Source organism: Nerophis lumbriciformis, linkage group LG04 (genome assembly GCF_033978685.3).
Source record: "Nerophis lumbriciformis linkage group LG04, RoL_Nlum_v2.1, whole genome shotgun sequence".
NCBI classification, from domain to species: Eukaryota; Metazoa; Chordata; class Actinopteri; order Syngnathiformes; family Syngnathidae; genus Nerophis; species Nerophis lumbriciformis.
The window spans coordinates 42,124,927-42,140,918 of record NC_084551.2 but is presented as its reverse complement, the minus strand read 5'-3'; the positions used below and the strand labels follow the sequence as shown (position 1 = coordinate 42,140,918).

The following is a 15,992-nucleotide window of genomic DNA, read 5'->3' as shown; positions in this document are numbered from 1 at the left end:
ACACATATTAGGGTCACACACACAAAGCGCACACACTTGGAATGTAGTAAGATATAGCACATGTAGCTATTGTATGTCATCACTCAGCTGCACAACTTCTTTATTATCAATCTCTGCAAGCGTAAACAAGTTTATTTCCCAAATATGTGCACGTGGTCTAAAGTGCTCGTATACTGAATCTGCCTTGCTGCCTAACAGTCATTAGGCAGGAAGTTGGGCTCCCTGAGGAAACTCGGCTTTTATGGGAAAGATCGATTGCCGCACTGATGTAACGCATAGCGACACACCGCTTATTTTATGACTTTGCACACAGACGCCTACACACTTCCAAACAGGAGACATAACTGCAACACACTGGATTCTTTTATGCAGGTGTCCAAACTGCAGTACTATACCCCGCCCTATTCCAGCTTTGAGCATGGAACCACACCCCACATAACACACATACATTAGCTTCGTTTGTTGTTAGCTAATGATAGTAATCTGATGGCGCCCCCCGTGGCTGACGTCTTTGCGTCGTCCTCCCAACAACATTTACGTTTTTTTATTTATTATAGTACTAATTTGCATCCGAAATGCTAAGTTTTTGCACGCAACAGTGAAATATAACAGAGATGCACTTCTGGACATCGGAAAAGCTCACCATGAGCTCACTTATAGTCTGACGGACTTAAACTTTCTGCTACGACGAGACCCTGCTAACCACAAAACAACAACAACAAAGCGGCGGGGCAAGAGAGCGGGGCTACATGCTAGGCTAAAGGCTAGAGCTACACGACCACCACTACCTAGCCTGCTGCTAGCTAACGTGCGCTCGCTCGACAACAAGCTGGATGAGCTGAGAACCAGGATTACATCCCAGCGTGAACTGAGAGAATGCTGTGCTCTTATTTTCACAGAAACCTGGCTTTCGGACGCACTCAGTCTACCGTGGAGACCGGACAAAGGCTTCAAGAAAGGCGAGAGGCGGCGGCATCTGTGTTTACGTGAATAACCGCTGGTGCTTGGACGTACAGGTGGTTGAAAGACACTGCTCGGACAACATTGAGTTTTTGATGGTGAAATGCAGACCCTTTTACCTGCCAAGGGAGCTTAGTGCAGTATTTATACTGTCTGTTTACATCCCGCCACGGGCGGACTCCATAACAGCGCTGAAGCTGCTGCATGACGTCATCAGTAAACAAGAGACCGCACATCCCGCGTTCACGGTAGCTGGGGATTTTAATCACCGCAACCTAAACAGCGTCCTCCCAAAATACCATCAATATGTGAACTTTCCTACGAGGGAAAAAAACAATATGGACCAAGTATATTGCAACGTGAGGGGAGCAAGGCTGTACCAAGACCACACTTTGGACTATCTGATCACATCTCAGCTTTTCTATATCCAGCGTACAGACAGCGCCTCAAGCAAGCCCCCCCAGTGAGTAAAACTGTTAAAGTGTGGAATGAAGACACTGAACTAGTGCTTCAGGACTGCTTTGGGAGTACAGACTGGGACATTTTCAAAATTGCTGCTCAGAGGGATGACGGTACTGTGGACATAGAGGAATATGCTTCCAGTGTAACTGGCTACATCAGCACATGTGTGGAAAACATTGTTCCCACAAAACAATACAAGATATACCCAAACCAAAAACCCTGGATTAACTGTGATGTTCGGTCCAAGCAACATGCCCGCTCCACTGCATTTGTCTCAGGCAACGCTGAGGACTACAAGAAGGCCAGATATGACCTACGTAAATCCATCAGCGAGGCCAAGGGACAATACAGACTAAAGCTGGAGGGATTCTACTCCACCGCAGATTCCTGGCGCATGTGGCAAGGCCTGCAACACATCACAGACTACAAGCAGGGGAGCAGGGGGGTCACAAACAGCCAACGCTCACTGCCAGATGAGCTGAATGAGTTCTACGCCCGCTTCGAGGTCCTTAACACCAACCAACAGAGAGGGGTTCTGACCACGGAGCGCACGCAGGACCCACCACTCACTGTGACAACAGCAGAGGTACGTACAGTTCTGAGGAGAACAAACCCACGGAAGGCAGCCGGCCCAGACAACATCCCTGGCCAGGCCCTCAGGGTGTGTTCATCAGAGCTGGCTGACGTACTTGCTGACATATACAACTTGTCACTAGCACAAGCTGTTGTGCCCACCTGCTTCAAGACCACCTGCATCGTGCCCCTGCCAAAGAAAAACACTGTGACCTGTCTGAATGACTATCGCCCTGTTGCACTCACCCCAATAGTGATGAAGTGCTTCGAGAGGATAGTCATGTCACACATCAAAAAGACCATCCCAGACACACTGGACCCTCTACAGTTTGCCTACCGGCAGAACCGGTCTACTGAGGATGCAGTCATCTACACCACCCTCACCCACTAAGAGGGCAAGGACACCTATGCCTGGCTATTATTCATTGACTACAGCTCTGCTTTTAACACGGTCATCCCACAAAAACTCACTGCTAAACTCCTCACTGTTGGTCTGACACCAACTCTCTGTGACTGAGTCCTGAACTTTCTCACAAACCGGCCCCAGTCAGTCAGAATCGGCAACCAGACATCAGGCACAAAGGTTCTAAGCACAGGGACCCCCAAGGCTACGTGCTGAGCCCCCAATTGTACACCCTCTTCACACACGACTGTGTGGCCTCCCAGAACAACACCAGTATCATCACGTTTGCAGATGATACTACGGTCGTCGGACTGATCACCGGGGGAGCTGAGGCAGCATACAGAAGGGAGGTAGCGGAACTGGTGGCCTGGTGTCAGGATAATAATCTCTCCTTGAACACAGACAAGACCAAGGAGATGATTGACCCACGGAGAAGGAGTACACACTACACACCTCTGTACATAGGGGGGACAGAGGTGGACAGGGTGAAAACCTTTAAATTCCTCGTGATCCACATCAGCGAGGACCTCACCTGGGATCACAACACCCAACAAACAACAAAGAAAGCCCAGCAGCGACTGTACTTCCTAAGGAGGTTGAGAAAATTTGGCATTCCATCCAAAATTCTCAGCAACTTCTATAGAAGTACGGTTGAGAGTGTCCTTACCAGCTCAATCACAGTCTGGTATGGAAACTGCACTGCTAAGGACAGGAAGGCACTCCAGCGAGTGATTAAAACTGCTCAGTACATATCAGGAGCAGCCTTCCCCTCACTACAGGACATGTACTCTACCAGGGCCACCAGGAGAGCACACAACATCATAAAGGACAGTACACACCCCCAGCACAGTCTCTTCAGCCTCCTACCATCAGGCAGACGATACAGGAGCCTGAAATCCAGGACTACGTTTCTACCCACAGGCCATCAGGCTTGTGAATGCTAACTTGTGAATGCTAGCCCCCCCGTTTTACTTTTATCTTTTTGAACAAAGACAGCTCCCATGACCACCCTCAAACTGTGAACCATCACTGTAGACACTTTTCACCTTTGATCACTAAAGACACTTTAACTGCTGTTGTGACCAAATGTCACCTCCATATTTATACTGTTGACTGTCAATCAGAATGTGCAATAATGTTATGTTACTTACTGTGCCTTGTGTATACATTTTTATTTTTATTTTTATTTTAGCTAAATACCGTGTGACTTGTTGAAGGGTGGACTAGCAAAGTAAGATTTTCATTGTACGGCAAACTGTCTGTTTAACTGTGCATATGACAATAAACAATCTTGAATCTTGAATTTGGTTAGCTAACATTAACTAGCATGTACAGTGTATTCTACCATAACAACAACAGGACTGCAACTTGTTAGTTGTTTCTCTGGGACTGTTTTTGTGAGTGTACACGCGCTCCAGGTATGTACGCGTGTACGAAATAGCGGTGAGTGACAAACCATGAACGGCAGACCAATTTCCTCGAACCAATGAGCAATTTTTTTTAAATATAAGTATTTATTGTGAAAAATATAGTTTAAAAAAAATGCTCTTTTAAACCACTACTGGTAATATAAAATAGCCGGAGGTGTTATTGTTATATTTTTGGGTTTGAAAAATAGAAACTTCAACAAGTTGCAAACAGCCGCTTTACGGGAGGTGAAGAAGCTTCAGAAATATAAATCATATATTGTTCACAAATTTGTCTAAATCTGTGTTAGTAAGCATTTCTTCCCATCCCACCTTACAGGTGTGGCATACCAAGATGCTGATTAAACAGCATGATTATTGCACAGGTGTGCTTGAAGCTGCCTAGAATAAAAGGCCACTCTGAAATGTGCTGTTTTATCACACAGCACAAAGCCACAAATGTTGCAAGTTTTGAGGGAGCGTGCAGTTGGCATGCTGACTGCAGGAATGTCCACCAGCGCTGTTGCCCGTGAATTGAACGTTCATTTCTCTACCATACGCTGTCTCTAAAAGGCGTTTCAGAGAATTTGTCAGTACGGCAGATCACGTGTAACTAGGGCTGGGCGATATGGCCTTTTATTAATATCTCGATATTTTTAGGCCATGTCACGATACACGATATATATCTCGATATTTTGCCTTAGCCTTGAATTAACACTTGATGCATATAATCACACCAGTATGATGATTCTATGTGTCTACATTAAAACATTCTTGTTCATACTGCATTGATATATGCTAATTTTAAACTTTCATGCAGAGAGGGAAACCACAATTAAGTCAATTCACCAAAACTGTATTTATTAAACAGTTATTAAGCAGTGGCACAAACATTCATGAAAGTGCAAGATTGTCAGAGACATTTTAAAACAAGCTATAAGTACACTTTTGTGCATGATGTCACTAAGATGACTTATCAAAACAACACTAAATTAAAGTGCACTTTTTGTACAGAACACCACTACAATAGTTTAAAACAAATAAAGTGCACTTTTGTGCATGATGTCACACAAGATATTTCAATAACTGTCAAATAAAAATTAGCTGCATAATAGGAAATCAAATAGTGTATGTCCTTCGCTATGTGGTTGGTTACTGCAGACGTTATCTCTTTCTGTTGTTGACAATTTTTTTTCATACGGTGTTGATCTGGAAATGGTTGCCTGGGCACTTTGTGGGAGTGGCACCGGAACGGAGATGTTGACATGCGGAGTTTCAAGCACTCTTCATTCTCTAGCGGGTGACTTTTCAAATGATGCTACAAATAAGCAATGGTGCTACTTTTTGTAGCAACGCTTTTGCCACATACTTGTTCAACATCTTCCCGCTTGAAGCCAAACCACCGCCAGACGATGGACCCCCTGCTGTTTTTCTTGAGAATGAATTCTTCCTTCATTTGTTACCAGATTCGCACCTTCTTTCTCTCGTATTACCCCTCGCACCGCACCGCTAGCATCACAGCTAACGTTACCATGCCGCTACCTCTCTGCTCCGTGAGGGCGTATGACGTTGCACGCGCGACAGTATGTGACGTATGTAAGAAGGTGCGCTTGTTTTATGTCTCTGTGAGAAAGAGAGACAGGAAATACTGAGAATAGCCTGTAGTGTAATGCCCGCAGCTAAAAGCAACTGCGTGAGAACGTATACTCGAATATCACGATATAGCATACTTGCCAACCCACACGTTTATTTCACAAAATCTATTTTGGAGACAGGCGTTTAAAAGAAGCAGGCGGTTATTTGCACAAGGCTTTTATTTATTTTTGCACCAGCCTGCACCAGGCCATTATTGGGTTACAATGGTTACTACCCAGTATTTTTTTTTTCGTACAAAAAACTTTAAATGTAAAAGCTATTGTAAACATACAAACAAAAAAACAAGAGACCAACATGAGGTAGGCTATCAAAAGACAAGAGATCAAAAGGCCTCAACATGGCAGTAGTGCAACAATTGTCAAATAGAATACCAATACTAAAAATAAATACACTTTTTAAGTAAAGCAGCCTGCCGGGAAAAATAAAATTATGGTACCAAGTACTCAAGTATAAAACCCACCATCAAAACAGAACAATAATACTGTCACTTAAATAAAATAAAGGCTACAGTACTCCAAGTTTTAAATAAAGCAGCATACAGGAAAAATAAAATTATGGTACCAAGTACTCTATAAAACCATCAAAACAATAGTACTGCAGCAAACGCAACCCCAGTAGCATTTTAATCCATCCATCCATCCATCCATCTTCTTCCGCTTATCCGAGGTCGGGTCGCGGGGGCAGCAGCCTAAGCAGGGAAGCCCAGACTTCCCTCTCCCCAACCACTCTTGGTCCAGCTCCTCCCGGGGGATCCCGAGGCGTTCCCAGGCCAGTCGGGAGACATCGTCTTCCCAACGTGTCCTGGGTCTTCCCCGTGGCCTCCTACCGTTCGGACGTGCTCTAAACACCTTCCTAGAGAAGCGATCGGGTAGCATCCTGACCAGATGCCCGAACCACCTCATCTGGCTCCTCTTGATGTGGAGGAGCAGCGGCTTTACTTTGAGCTCCCCCCGGATGACAGAGCTTCTCACCCTATCTCTAAGGGAGAGCCCCGTCACCCGGCGGAGGAAACTCATTTTGGCCGCTTGTACCCGTGATCTTGTCCTTTCGGTCATAACCCAAAGCTCATGATCATAGGTGAAGATGGGAACGTAGATCGACTGGTAAATTGAGAGCTTTGCCTTCCGGCTCAGCTCCTTCTTCACCACAACGGATCGATACAGCGTCCGCATTACTGAAGACGCCGCACCGATCCGCCTGTCGATCTCACGATCCACAAGACTCCGAGGTACTTGAACTCCTCCCCAACCCCGAGATGGCACTCCACCCTTTTTTCCGGGCGAGAACCATGGACTCGGACTTAGAGGTGCTGATTCTCATCCCAGTCGCTTCACAATCAGCTGCAAACCGATCCAGTGAGAGCTGAAGATCCTGGCCAGATGAATCCACCAGGACCACATCATCTGCAAAAAGCAGAGACCTAATCCTGCAGCCACCAAACCGGATCCCCTCAACGCCTTGACTGCGCCTAGAAATTCTGTCCACAAAAGTTATGAACAGAATCGGTGACAAAGGGCAGCCTTGGCGGGGTCCAACCCTCACCGGAAACGTGTCTGACTTCCTGCCAGCAATGCGAACCAAGCTCTGACACTGATCATACAGGGAGTGGACCGCCACAATCAGACAGTCCGAAACCCCATACTCTCTGAGCACTCCCCACAGGACTTCCCGAGGGACACGGTCGAATGCCTTCTCCAAGTCCACAAAGCACATGTAGACTGGTTGGGCAAACTCCCATGCACCCTCAAGGACCCTGCCGAGAGTATTAGAGCTGGTCCACAGTTCCACGACCAGGACGAAAACCACACTGTTCCTCCTGAATCCGAGGTTCGACTATCCAGCGTAGCCTCCTCTCCAATACACCTGAATAGACCTTACCGGGAAGGCTGAGGTGTGTGATCCCACGATAGTTAGAACACACCCTCCGATTCCCCTTTTTAAAGAGAGGAATCACCACCCCGGTCTGCCAATCCAGAGGTACCCCGATGTCCACGCGATGCTGCAGAGTCTTGTCAACCAAGACAGCCCCACAGCATCCAGAGCCTTAAGGAACTCCGGGCGGATCTCATCCACCCCCGGAGCCTTGCCACCGAGGAGCTTTTTAACTACCTCAGCAACCTCAGCCCCAGAAATAGGAGAGCCCACCACAGATTCCCCAGGCACTGCTTCCTCATAGGAAGACGTGTTGGTGGGATTGAGGAGGTCTTCGAAGTATTCCCTCCACCAATCCACAACTTCCGCAGTCGAGGTCAGCAGAACACCACCCTCACCATACAGGGTGTTGGTAGTGCACTGCTTCCCCTTCCTGTAGCGGCGGATGGTGGTCCAGAATCGCTTCGAAGCCGTCCGGAAGTCGTTTTCCATGGCTTCCCCGAACTCCTCCCATGTCCGAGTTTTTGCCTCCGCGACCGCTGAAGCCGCACACCGCTTGGCCTGTCGGTACCTGTCCGCTGCCTAAAGAGTCCCATGAGCCAAAAGAACCCGATAGGACTCCTTCTTCAGCTTGACGGCATCCCTCACCGCCGGTGTCCACCAACGGGTTCTAGGATTACCGCCAAGACAGGCACCAACTACCTTGCGGCCACAGCTCCAATCAGCCGCCTTGACAATAGAGGTGCGGAAAATGGTCCACTCGGACTCAATGTCCAGCACTTCCCTCGTGACATGTTCAAAGTTCTTCCGGAGGTGGGAATTGAAACTCTCTCTGACAGGAGACTGCCAGACGTTCCCAGCAAACCCTCACAATGCGTTTGGGCCTGCCAGGTCTGTCTGGCATCCTCCCCCACCATCGCAGCCAACTCACCCCCAGGTGGTGATCGGTAGAAAGCTCCGCCCCTCTCTTCACCCGAGTGTCCAAAACATGAATGGCATTTTAATCTAAATTATGCAAATAATAGCCCATGGGTGGCTATTTGGACATAGGCGGTTATTAGGAAGAATAGGGTTAGACCCCGGGCGGCTATTAGGACATGGGCGGTTATTTGCCCAAGGGCGTTTATTTGGTAATATACGGTATTTGGAATTTGCTCTTATTGTAAAGTTGTTGCCATCCGTGACATCAGCGGATTATCCATATACAGTATAGTAGAGATGTACCGAGAGTGCCTTGCACGCGTCATTGTGTGATGGGACACAAGTAGGGGATTTTATTTTTTTATGTTTCATTGCCAGGCATGTCTTAGAGTGTTTTTATTGTTGTGGATTTTAATTGCATGTTTTTACATTTTGTGGAATTTAATTGTATTTTTAATTGCATGTTTCTACATTTTGTGGAATTTGATTGTATTTTTAATTGCATGTTTTTACTCCTCATGGTATTTTAAGACGTTGCCCCTTTTAGCTTGTTGCCCCTAACAACCAAAGTGCCCAATCGAACGGCACCTGAGATCAGATGCACCTGTGGAGCATTAGGACTGCACACGTTTAAAAGGGAAGGATCGACAGGCTTTGGGGGCGACCGGAGAGTATCAACAGGCTTTGCCAAGAGCGCCCAGGTGGACGCACGCAGGCTGGTAAGGAAGACCCCGAAGGCTACTGGAGTGAACCCCAAGAAGCCCACAACACGCAGGGGCAGAGGAAACTCTGCCTCCTAAGTAAGTGTTGTGCATTGTGGATCTGTGGGGGTGTTCAACTGCCTTGGGCTGTGGGCTTGCGGGCTCGTCCGTTGTGCGCTGGCTGTGTGGTCCTGTGGGCAGGAGCAATCGGGACCCAGAGATCTGCGGTGACTCCCGGGAGCAACCAAGAGGCGGAGCGAGACGGGACGAGTACGGCCACGTAGGTCCCACGAGAGACTTGTGAGGAGAGTGGGCGTACCCAATACTTCTACGCGGAACTACAGCAGAGGCGTGTAAGTGTGACGTCAGCCCGGAGAGCTTTTAATTGATTTTTCTCCCCGTGGCCTGCCTCCGTTCTAATTCTGTATGCAGGAGGATGCCGTGGAAGTGGGCGGAGCCAGGACGCTGACCCACTATGCCTGTCGAGGCTGTACCCTCACCGATACTATTGGTTACCAATTGGTAATTTTAGTATTATCAACTTGGTTACTTTGGATTGTAATAAATTGTGAACAAGCATAATTATCTTTCCTTATTTTGGGACGGCTGCTCTTAAAATTGTAATCCTTATCCTCTTGTTGTGGAGCAGATTGGGTAGTGCATGCACATGCCTCCTTAACTGTTGCCATTTCTAATACAAAGTAGCGTATAGTTCGAACTCGCTATGGAAGCGCTAAAAACTACAACAAAGTTGCCGTGTAGAAGACGTAGTCGAAGTGCAAAAGAATTACCATTACATGTTATTTATAGTGTTTTAAATGTAGAAAACAAATCATATTAAGACCCCTTAAAAGTGGGTAAAATATGCTCCTCCACCCTTTCACTGAGCACTGGCTCCCATCTGAGCTGCGTGTTGAGCCTCCATCCTACACTCTACGTAACTAGGTCCCCATTCATCCCTTGAACACCATCATCAAGTTTTCCCAATGTAATGGTGATTGATTTGAGGAGACAAAGAGGGGAACATGCTCCACTTGTAGTAAATGGAGCATGTGTGGAGATTGTGGCCTCCTTTGAGTTCCTGGGAACATACGGTACATCTCGGAGGACCTCACATGGACTGTCAACACCTCACAACTGGTCAAAAAGGCATAGAAGAGACTTTACTCCTTTGTGTGCTGCGGACGAACCAACTTTTGGAGAAACTGCTGGTATGTTTTTATCATGCCACCATAAAGCCAATGCTGATGTATTGCGTAACTGTGTGGCTTGCAGCTGCAGACAGGAAGGCCCTGCAGAGGGTGACCAGGACTGCAGAGAAGATTATCGTCCCCCCACTGGCCTCTCTAGAGGACCTTGCTCGCTGACGCTGACTGGGCAGAGCAAAGAAAATCCTGGCTGACAGCTCTCACCCTGGTCAGCACATGTTCAACCTGCTACCATCAGGGAATATTTTTTGGTCACACAAGGTGGGCCATTAGGATATTGAATCCATCCAAATAGCTTACAGTTTTTCACTGTTGCACTGCTGTTCCTACTGATATTTATGTAATTTAGCGGCGGTTAATGCTTCTACATAAAAGAAGGTTGGTGCACAGATGTGACAGTGTTGAAGCAGACATGAAGCCCACATCTGGGAGTTTTCTTATAAACTGTAAACTGTTTTACTTACCGCTGGAGTTCTCTTCGTGTAATATGGTTAGTGTTCATATCCCACCTCAGGCCTGCGTAACAGAAGCATTACAGCACCTGGCTGACCATATTGCAGACGTGGAGAAAAAATATCCTGATTCTGTGTTCATCATTCTGGAGGATTTTAACAGACAATTTATGAAATCTTAAAGTACAGACAGCATATTTAGAGCCGGGGACTTGACACACTGGACCACTGCTACACAGCTATAAAAGACTTTGATCGCTTTGTTCCCCGTGCAGTAGAGATGTGCGGATAGGCAATTATTTCATCTGCAACCGCATCACAAAAGTCGTCACCCATCCGCCATCCGCCATCCGCCATCCACCCGAACCAACATTTTATCAAAACCACACCCGCCCGCACCCACCCGTTGTTATATATCTAATATAGACGATGCAAGGCATTAGTGAGGCAAGGCTTTTGCCTGTTAAAGAAAGGGGACTGATCCAATTAAGCAGAGACATTCAATGCGTGCCACGCTGTCACGGCCCAGACGCACACCAGTGCGCAATCATCTGGGAGCAACGCTGAGCGCACCTCCAAGCGCGCTCGCGCGTGCGTCACTCAAGCTGCTGCAGGCAGCTGCGTTCCATCTTCAATCAACACACCCGGCCGGCACTGATGAGAGGGACGACTACTTAAACAACCGCCACCAGAGATCCTCCTCCTGCCTCCCGACCACGCTTCCGCCCCTGGACAAACCCTGCCTGCCTCGCCCTTGTCTTGACAGCACCGCTCCTCTCAACACGCACCTCCAACACTTACGGTAAAACCCTTCAGTTAAATTCCACACATAGTCTGACACCCATTTCCTGTTTGGTTACATACACATCTAATATATATATATATATATATGTATATATATATATATATATATATATATATATATATATATATATATATATATATATATATATATATATATATATATATATATATATATATATATATATATATATATATATATATAATATAATATAGTATAATATAATATAATATATAGTATAATATCATATAATATATTGGATAATATATTGTATGAATTATACATATATAAATATATATATATATATATATATATATATATTATTATTATTATTATATATATATTTATATAGAGATATATATAATTCCCTTTTGAATAAATACACCCCAGGCTAAACGCTCTCCCTGTCTCAGTGCCGTCTCCTTCTACTCTGTATCATCACACACAAATTAATATTTCTTGGCCACGCATTAGTGGCTTAGAGATATTAATGCGTGATAATATTATTTATCATTATTATAATATTATTGTCATTTCCATTAAGAAAGTGTTGACTATTGTTGCCAATGCCCTCAGATCAGGAGTGCGTTCCTCACACTTTGTGTGCGCAGTTGCAGAAAGCAGAACGAGGCTTTTAAGAAGTTAAAAAAATGTTTTAGAAAGACTAGGCCTATATTTTCGTTAGGTTAAAAAAATGTTCTGAATTTATTTCAATGAATATTAACTTGTTAACGTTATAATGCTCAAATAGGGACGAGGGCGGGGTGCACAGTGAAGCAGTGAACAATTTTGCGACAAAGATGAACCTTTATTGATTGATCTGCAGCCATGACAAAATATCAGACAATCTCCATTGTCAACGACAGGCAGGAAAATAAAGATAAATACATAGCCTAAGTTCTAGGCATAGGCTCATACGTTTTTAAGTTGAAATAAAAAAATAAATAAAAAATGTGCCTCATAAGCCTTAGGCTGTCAATCACGCGCACAAACTTAAATTATACAATAACATATGTATGTCATCTACTATTTAAACAAAAATAAATTAAATAAATAATAATAATAAATTACCTGCAACTTATTGGCCAAGGCAAATAGCATTTTTTTCCCCCCTGGTCTTTAGTATTCCCTTTTTTAGTTTGTCACGTACCACGTTTGCTGCCGGCGTTACCATCTTTTTTTTCTTCTTCTTCTGTTGTGGTGTGCTGCAGTGCAGTGCCTGCTGATAAATAATTGCCTGTTTCAAAGAGTGCTGCTCGTTTTTCGTATGTGGGTAACAACGTTTAACTATGTATATATATTTCCGAATTAGTTTAACCGCCACCCGCCTGAATCTATTTAAAATCTAATTTTTTTTTATTTCAACCGCCCGACCCGCGGATTATCCGCGGACTCCGCGGTTGTGTCCGCAAACCGCGCATCTCTACCGTGCAGCTTTAGCTCTGATCACTGTTTGATTCACCTCATCCGGATTTACAGGCAGAAGTTAAAAACTGCTGTATTAAGGACTGAGAAGAGATGATCAAAGGAGACAAAGCAGCAGCTACAGGCCACTTCCGTTGCACAGATTGAACTGTCTTTAAAGTTGCATCAGAAAATCCTATGGACTCACTGACACTGTGACATCCCACATGAGCTTCTGTGAGGACATGTGTCTGCAGACCAGGATCTTCTGCACATGGGACGGCGTGGCGCGGTTGGGAGAGTGGCCGTGCCAGCAACCTGAGGGTTCCTGGTTAGATCCCTAGCTTCTACCAACCTAGTCACGCCCGTTGTGTCCTTGAGCAAGACACTTCACCCTTGTTCCTGATGGGTCGTGGTTAGGGCCTTGCATGGCAGCTCCCCCCATCAGTGTGTGAATGTGTGTGTGAATGGGTGAAAGTGGAAATAGTGTCAACGCGCTTTGAGTATCTTGAAGGTAGAAAAGCGCTATACAAGTATAACCCATTTACCATTACATACAACAAGTCCTGGTTTACACCTCAGCTTAGGAAGATGAGTCAGGCAAAGGAGAATGCCTACAGGATAGGGGATTGGGTCCTGTTCAAGCAGGACAGGAACAAACTGACAAAGGAGATCAGGGTAACTAGAAAGAGCTACACTTAGAAGCTAAAACAAATATTTTTAGCTAACAACCCCTCAGCAGTTTGGAAAGGCCTGCGAGAAGTCAACAACTACAAAAAAAACCCTCACCCCCACCCTGTTGGTAACAATAGACTAACTGAGGACCTGAACAGGGCAGCGTGGCTTGGTTGGTAGAATGAACCGTGCCAACAAAACTAATGTTGTTTTCAAACATTAAGAAAGTTCCTCAAACTATCCTCTGAGAGTCCGCTCTTGAGGGAAATGTCATAGAGGTGGTTCACGCGTACAAATACCTTGGTTTTTTGCTGGATGACTCCCTGACCTTCAAGCCCCATATAGACATTCTTGTGAATAAAATTGAACTCAAATTGGTCGTTTTCTTCCTAAATACATTTTGTTTTTCTTTTAAGGCAAAAAAGTGCCTGGTCACCGCAACATTTTAATCTATTTTAGACTATGGAGACCAGTTGTACATGAATGCCTCTGCTCAATTTCTACATAGCTTCTCTGATGTTCATTACTAACTGTAGGGCCTTGACCCATCATTGTGAGCTGTATTACCAAGTGGGATGACCTTCTTTGTCCTCCAGGGGGCTCGGTCATTGGTAGACTTTTATTTATAAGGCCATGCTTGGTCTACTACCCTCTTACATTTGCAACTTAATCACACAGAGGAGTGTTGACTCTTATTTTTTGCGTTCAAATTATAATTTTTTGCTCACTGTTCCATTTGCTCACACAGAACTGAGAAAAATGTCTTTGGGTTACTCTGCTCCTTTTCCATGGAACATGTTGCAAAAAGACTGAAAATTAACTGAACTTATTTAATTGAACACTTTTAGGTCCATACAGAGCACTTAAGATGATGTTTTTAAAATGTTTTTCTTTATGTTTATGACATGTACTTTCATGTAAGTCAATCGTTTGCTGCCTTTTAGCAGTACTCCCTTGAAAAATAGCTGTTTTATGCTCAAAACTTGAGGGTTCCAGGTTCGATACCCGATTCCGCCATTCTAGTCACTGGCGTTGTGTCCTTGGTCAGGACACTTTACCCACCTGCCACCTACACTGGTTTAAATGTAGCTTATAGATGTAGACAATCTTTAAAGAGCTATATAAATATAATTCACTTCACTAGTGCAGGTTTTCACAACTACCACAAACATTACCCCAACATTCAGACACGGCCATACCTGCTCTCTCCTTCGCCCTTGACCCTTCCTTCACCTGCAATGACGATCTGTGAAAAGGATGTGCACCAGCTCTTCCAGGAATACAAAAAAGGAGCAGCTGGCCCCCATCTTCACGCAGATCTTCAACTCCTCACTGGAGCTGTGCAAAGTGCCCTCTTGCTTCAAAAGCTACGTCATCATTCCAGTCCCAAAGAAACCCGCCATTACAGGACTCAATGACCACAGACCCGTCATTATGACGGGTCTGTGGTCCTGAAGTCCTTGAAAGACTTGCAGGACACCACAGGCCCCCTGTTGGAGCCCCTGCATTTTGCCTATCAGGCAAACAGTTCGGTGGAGGATACAGTCAACATGGGACTAAACGACACCCTGCATCACCTTGACTCCCCGACGACCTACGCTAGGATCCTGTTCGTGGACTTCAGCTCTGCATTTAACACTATCATCCCGGATATCCTGCACCGCAAACTCAACCAGCTCACAGTGCCGGCCTCCACCAGTTAGTGGATCACCAACTTTCTGAATGACAGGAGGCAGCTGGTAAGACTGGAGAGCATCACATCTACCACCCGTACAATCAGCACTGGCGCCCTCCAAAAGTGTGGTCTCTCCTCACTGCTTTTCTCCCTCTACACAAATGACTGCACCTCAGGGGACCCTTCTGTGAGACTCTTGAAGTTCACAGATGACACCAGCGTCATTGGTCTCATCCAGGAAGCCAACAAGTCTGCCGACAGACGGAAGATGGAACAGCTGGCACACTAGTGCAGTCACAACCATCTGTAGCTGAACCTGCTCAAGACTGTGGAGATGACAGTAGACTTCAGGAGAATCCCCCTCCTCACCAATCTGAACAGCACAGTGTCTAATGTAGATACTTTCAGGTTCCTGGGACTCACAATCCCACAGGATCTGAATTGGACCTCCCACATAGAGACAATCAGGAAATAAGCACAGCAGAGGATGTACTTCCTGTGTCAGCTCAAAGAGTTTAACCTTCCCCAGGAACTGCTGATCTGTTATACACTTCCATCATTCAGTCTGTCCTGTGCACCTTTGTCAGTCTGGTTTGGATCTTAAACCAAGCTGGACAGATACCAGACTGCAACGGACAATTAGGACTGCAGAAAAGGTCATCGATGTGTAATACAAACAATGATGGGCAAACTACTTAGGAAATGTAGTAACTAAGCTACAAGTTACTCTCGATTAAATGTAGCTAAACTCCAGGGTAAACTATCCCCGGAGCTACTACAAGCCATACGGCAAAAGTAGCTTGCTCCATCAAAGCTACTACA

At 45.5% G+C, this 15,992-nt stretch overlaps 1 protein-coding gene across 8 annotated transcripts in view; it reads right to left on the bottom strand.

Moving 5' to 3' along the window:
- The window catches only part of adam22 (ADAM metallopeptidase domain 22), a 224,930-nt gene that overhangs the window by 121,110 nt on the left and 87,828 nt on the right, over nucleotides 1–15,992 (bottom strand). The window lies entirely within an intron of this gene.